Source organism: Phaenicophaeus curvirostris, chromosome 6, assembly GCF_032191515.1.
Source record: "Phaenicophaeus curvirostris isolate KB17595 chromosome 6, BPBGC_Pcur_1.0, whole genome shotgun sequence".
Classification (NCBI taxonomy): Eukaryota; Metazoa; Chordata; class Aves; order Cuculiformes; family Cuculidae; genus Phaenicophaeus; species Phaenicophaeus curvirostris.
In genome coordinates, this window is record NC_091397.1 from 53,481,783 (window position 1) to 53,487,782 (window position 6,000).

At 45.2% G+C, this 6,000-nt stretch overlaps 1 protein-coding gene across 1 annotated transcript in view; it reads right to left on the reverse strand.

Moving 5' to 3' along the window:
- The window catches only part of WIPF3 (WAS/WASL interacting protein family member 3), a 37,573-nt gene extending 34,138 nt beyond the window's left edge, over window positions 1–3,435 (reverse strand). Inside the window, exon 1 of the mRNA XM_069860210.1 lies at window positions 2,827–3,435. The gene's annotated coding sequence lies outside the window, so the exon portion shown is untranslated. The remainder of the gene's footprint in view (window positions 1–2,826) is intronic.
- Between the last annotated feature and the right edge of the window lie 2,565 nt (window positions 3,436–6,000).

Below are 6,000 nucleotides of genomic sequence, written 5' to 3' on the forward strand. Positions count from 1 at the left end.
GGATATGAAGGAGGAACAAAAGACCCCAAGACTTCCCTTGTGGTCCTGTACCATATTCTGCTCTCCGTTTTTTTCCTTTTTTGTTACTTACAATGAAGAGAGTAAAACATGATACAGTAACAACAAAAAGTTAAATGGTACAGCAGTCACTTACAGACCTGGACATAGTTTGTGAAATGGACCAACACAAAGGGGTTACTATCTCTACACCCATTCATTCACTTTGTTAATCTAGAAGGAAGTATTTTACCCGTATCTTATGAATCAAGCAGCAGCACTGTAATTTCTAGCCATTGCTTTAATTTATCAAGGCACACATTGCAATTGCCAACAGTCTAAATGAAGGATAGAGCGTATCCATTACACAGAAGCTGCAGAGGAGACACAGGAGTAGTTTTCTTAGACATTTTTAAGAGTGGCATCAAGACTGAGCAAGTGCTTTCATGCTGAGTTCTCTTTTATTATCTTTAGTGAAGTTTATCTTGTAGGGACCTTTGGTCCAGTTTCCCTCTGCTTTCTGCATGGTATTTTCACTTCCACTGTAGCTATAGCATAGCTGGCTTGTTGCTTTCCTTTGCCTGGGCTCGTTACAAAATGATACCATTCTCATCACAGAGAGTTATATATCTATTCATAACAGCAGTGAAAGATGACATGGGGTCAATGCAAAGAAGCATCAAGGTCCTCATGATTTATTTGAGAGAGAGGTATTTCTGGTTGCCTCAAGGAAATCCGTTTCAGCTGTTGTCTGAATTACCAAGGCATGAAAACACATTTCTCACACTCTATGAAAATTCTTTATTCATTTCATGTACTCTCTCTCAAAGTAATCCAAAAGCTGTCATGTTTGCAATACTGAATAAGTACATTCAATGATAGTCATCAATCAAGTTAAGGTAGGCATATGCAAAAGAATGAAACTTTGTCTAAAAATACTCTCACTTTCTCTGATTTGGAAGCCCCAAGGACATTTTTTCTGTTTGCAAATATAGCACCATTTACATCACTGTTCATCCTCGCTACAAAGCCACGGGACAACCCTGACACAGAATGACCACAGATGAAAAATCAGCTATGAAGTCCCATTAAGGCTTTATTATTATAAGCCAATTTTTAGAAAGTTTCAGTCTTTTGAAAAGAGTAACCACTTTGTATAACAGCACAGACTAGTTGAGGAAGATCTATAAGAGCAGTGGTAAAGGCGTTCCAGAAAGCTAAACCTCAAAACTACATAGCAGTCACTAATAACTCCATGTAAGATGAGTACTGGAGTCTTTTAGATACAAAAATTTACTGGATATTATAGTTGGTTGTTATGTTTATTTAGATGCTAATTTCACTTATACTCAGAAGAAACTAGTAATCTTTATTCTGGCACAACAGAGCCTAGTATAAATTTCCCAGAGTAATCACCTGCTTCAACTTTTCATCTGTGATCTCATTTATGCCATTAATTTTAAGGTTTAATAAAATATCCACATAATAATGCAGCAGGTGCTCACACACATCCAGGATTAGTAACTTATGGAACTCAAGGGTAAGAGAGCTGCACTGAGCTAGTCCAATCTCACCTACTTTTGATAACAGAGAGAACTTGTCGTAGTCACTGAGCACAGAAATGAAAAGCTTCCACAGAGGCAGATGCTTCTGAAAAGTCATGCAATTCTTATAGTTGAGTTATGACTAACAAACATACAAAGAAATTTTATGCCAGTTCTTTCACTGTTCTGCTTCTCTTTTGACCTAGAGTATTTTTAAATATTAAAAAATAACTTGTTTTAAATAGTTTAATATTATTTTAGACATAAAATAGTAAATAACGTTATTAAACTTTGAAGCTTGTAACATCTACCTCTTACAATGGGCAAATATTTTTCTATTTGTTATAACTAACTTTCACATCAAGATCGTCTTTTCAGAGGACAGTGAATTTCCCAAAACACTGACCTCATCAACCCCAAAAATATTCTTTTTAAGTATAAAGAACATGCATTAGCATCTACACTACATTCTGTTAAGATTTTCCACAAACACTGCTGACTTTTATGGCATGATTCCTGAGATGCAACACTGCTATGTCTTGATTTACCATTTAAAATTATATTTATATACTTTCTGCAAATTTGTATTTAGTAGCCATTACATACACAACCCTAGCATAGCTCTTCCTGATGTGGTGCTGTAACAGAAATTGAAATGCTACAGAATATTTATTTATATTTCCTTCTTAGGGAGCCATGGAGAGAGAGGGAAAGAAAACCAAAACAAGGGAGTTGCTTTTTGCCTTACTGTATGATTTGATAAATACAATCATATGTTACTCTTTCCAATGAGGCACAATCACAGACTGCACCTCAACAATTTTCAGGAATAGATACAAACCGGCAATTACTTGAACATTGCACCTAATAAATTAAGCTTTGCAAGTGCCCCTAAGCAACCAAAGTCTGTATACAAGGCTGATCAAACTATTTGCCTGTCTTCGTAAAATATATATCCTTGATTTTTAGGAAAAAAAAAATCAAGTGTCATACTTTTATTGCAAGGTGGTACAGGCACCTGCACTTCCATGCAATTTTGTAAGCAACTTAGCCTACTGGAGCCTCAGTCTTAATAAGATGATGTAGATACAAATATTTAATAGCAAGGTCACCATAACATCAAGAGCAGTTGCATGTTGGCTGCTAAGCCCCACTCTTTTCCAGTGTTTTCTACAGGAGAAGAATCAAATTATACAGAATATCTTCCTGGTTGCGAGTCTAACCCACATTTTGTCATCATTATCTACAGCAAAACATCCAAAGCATTGAAGCAAAACACACTTACAGAGTCCTCCTTAAGGGTCCCACACCGAGCTTCTTGTATGTTACCTTGTAGATGGAGGCTGGTAACTGAAGGCAGAGCGGACTCAGTCTTTCCACGTCACATTGGGCAATGTCTCTTAATGATCTGTGGGCGGCAGCGGTGCCTGCACCGCCTGCACATTCCAGCTCAGACACTGTTTTGGGTCACAGGTCCACGCAGTGAACGGGAACCATCCTCACACACACATACCTAACCAGTGTCCCAGCTTGGAGTGCCAGCGCAGAATAAAGTTGTATTCTGCTTCCTGGTGGCTTGTCTTTCAGTACAAAGGATACAAACCGAAGACTTTCAACAATGACTATTCAAACACGCTTTGTTAAATAAACAGGAGTTTGTGCTGGATATATGGATGGAGAAACTGAAATGCCGATTGTATCAGAAAGCAGTTCAACAATTCTATTCATGCAGTGTATGTGATAAGAGGTATCACTGTTATGACTATTTCAGCAATATTTCACAATCTGAATCAACAGAAGTACTTGCAAACATTAGCCTATAAATCCAGCCTGTCCCGAGACTGTTCTGTGCTGAAATCAACAACCTTCATCATGTATCTCAGTGTCTTTTCTCCTAAATCAGATTTATTTTGCTACTTTTCTGAATTCCAGCTTAGTAATATTCCACTTTCAGTGGAACAAAACAAACAAACAAACAAAAGATACGTTAGCTTAATGTGTCCTTCCTATTCCTACAACTCCTGAACGTCTTGAACACTACCAACACACCCTTTCTCCATTCCTCCCTGCACAGGCAGAGGCATGGGCTGTCACACAACCCACTGCTGCTCTGCCTCTGCAAACTGCAAGCATATCCTAAGAATAAGAAGAAACCCCCCTCTCTTACCATCTATCAACATATTCCCTGTCGCTCTGTATTAGCACAACCAGGCTGATGCAGAAGTGGCAATATTTTAGTCACATTTTTACCCATGTTAATTAATACAAAACCCAAACCTTTAAGTCTTCTCTCTAGCACACCCTCCCCAATAGGTACATAAGCATAAGCTGCTGCTCAGCTCCCCTTTTCCCAGAGGACCTACTCCAGCACATTTATTTCAAGGGCAAAAACTAGGAAAAAACTTCCTGTCTCCTGCCACTTGAAAACAGCCCATTTTCCTTTACTTGGAAAAACAGAAGAGCAGAACCACACAAACCCTATACCTAATACGCAGCCCCACTTCCTTCATTACTCTGAGTAACCGCATCCCAAAAGCCTGGGCATCCCCCTCACCCTCGCTGTGAATAACCGCATCCCAAAGGCTTGGGGCACCCCCTCATCCTCTCGCCCTCCCTGCCCCCCTGCACCGCTGTGAGTGACTGCATCCCACAGGCGTGGGGACCCCCCTCATCTTCTCACCTTCCCTGGTCCTTTCCACTGCTTTGAGTGACCTCATCACAAGGGCTTGTGCATCCCCCTCAGCCCCGCTGTGAGTAACTGCATCCCAAAGGCTTGGGGACTCCCTGTACCCCCCCTAGCCCCTTACACCGTTGTGAGTGACTTCATCCCAAAGGCTTGGGCATCCCCCTCTCCCCTGCTATGACTACCTGTGTCCCAAAGGCTTGGGACCCCCCTCACCCCTGCTATGAGTACCCACATCCCAAGGGCTTAGGACCACCCTCACCCTGACTATGAGTATCTGCATCCCAAAGCCTTGGGACCCCTCTCACCCTCGCTATGAGTATCTGCATCCCACGGGCTTGGGACTCCTTCTCAACCCCGCTATGAGTACCTGCATCCCCCTCATCCCCGCTATATGTACCCACATCCCAAGGGCTTAGGACCCCCATCACCCTGCTATGAGTACCTGTGTCCCAAAGGCTTGGGACTCCCCCCACCCCTGCTAGGAGTACTCGCATCCCAAGGGCTTAGGACCACCCTCACCCCCAATATGAGTACCTGCATCCCGAAGGCTTGGGACCCCCCTCACCCCTGCTATAAGTACCCACATCCCAAAGGCTTCAGACCCCCCCTCAGCCCTGCTATGAGTACCTGCATCCCCCTCACGCCTGCTAGGAGTACCTGCATCCCAAGGGCTCGGGGACCCGCGGGGGCTGCCCGGGGCCGGGAGGGGACGCGCTTACGCTCCGCACCGGCAACTTTGTCCGCGGAGTTGTCTCCGCTCCCGCGGCGCCAAGGGCCGCTCCGGATCCCTCCCTCCTCATCCCCATCCCCACGGCTCCGCCTGCCCGGGGGGCAGCCCAGGCCCGCCCCCGTCCCCGTCCCGGGCTGAGCCCCTCGCCCACCTGCCCGGTGCCGGTGCCGCCGCCGGGGCTCCTCCCGCGGGAGGCGGGGGAAGGAAATCCTCAGGGCTCCAGGGGGAGAACGCCCGTCCCCAGCCTCGGGCGGGGGGAAATCTCATTGGTTTTTTGTTTTGTTTTGCTTTTTTTTTTTTTTTTTAAATAGTGATTTAACACTCGCCGCCCCGAACACTCGGCCAGCGGGTTGAGGGAGGAGATTGTGCCCCTCTGCTCCTCTCTTGTGAGGCCTCATCTGGAGTATTGTGTCCAGTTCTGAAATCCTCAACATGAGAAGGATATGGAGCTGTTGGAATGAGTCCAGAGGAGGCTGCAAGGATGATCAGAGGGCTGGAGCACCTCCCATACGAGGACAGGCTGAGGGAGTTGGGCTTGTTCAGCCTGGAGAAGAGAAGGCTCTGAGAATCGTAGAATCATAGAGTAACCAGGTTGGAAGAGACCCACCGGATCACCGAGTCCAACCATTCCTATCAAACACTAACCCATGCCCCTCAGCACCTCATCCACCCGTCCCTTAAACACCTCCAGGGAAGGTGACTCAACCCCCTCCCTGGGCAGCCTCTGCCAGGGACCAATGACCCTTTCTGTGAAGAATTTTTTCCTAATGTCCAGCCTAAATCTCCCCTGGCAGAGCTTGAGGCCATTCCCTCTTGTCCTGTCCCCTGTCACTTGGGAGAAGAGGCCAGCTCCCTCCTCTCCACAACCTCCTTTCAGGTAGTTGTAGAGAGCAATGAGGTCTCCCCTCAGCCTCCTCTTCTCCAGGCTAAACACCCCCAGCTCTCTCAGCCGCTCCTCATAAGGCCTGTTCTCCAGCCCCTTCCCCAGCTTTGTTGCTCTTCTCTGGACTCGCTCCAGAGCCTCAACATCCTTCTTGTGTTGA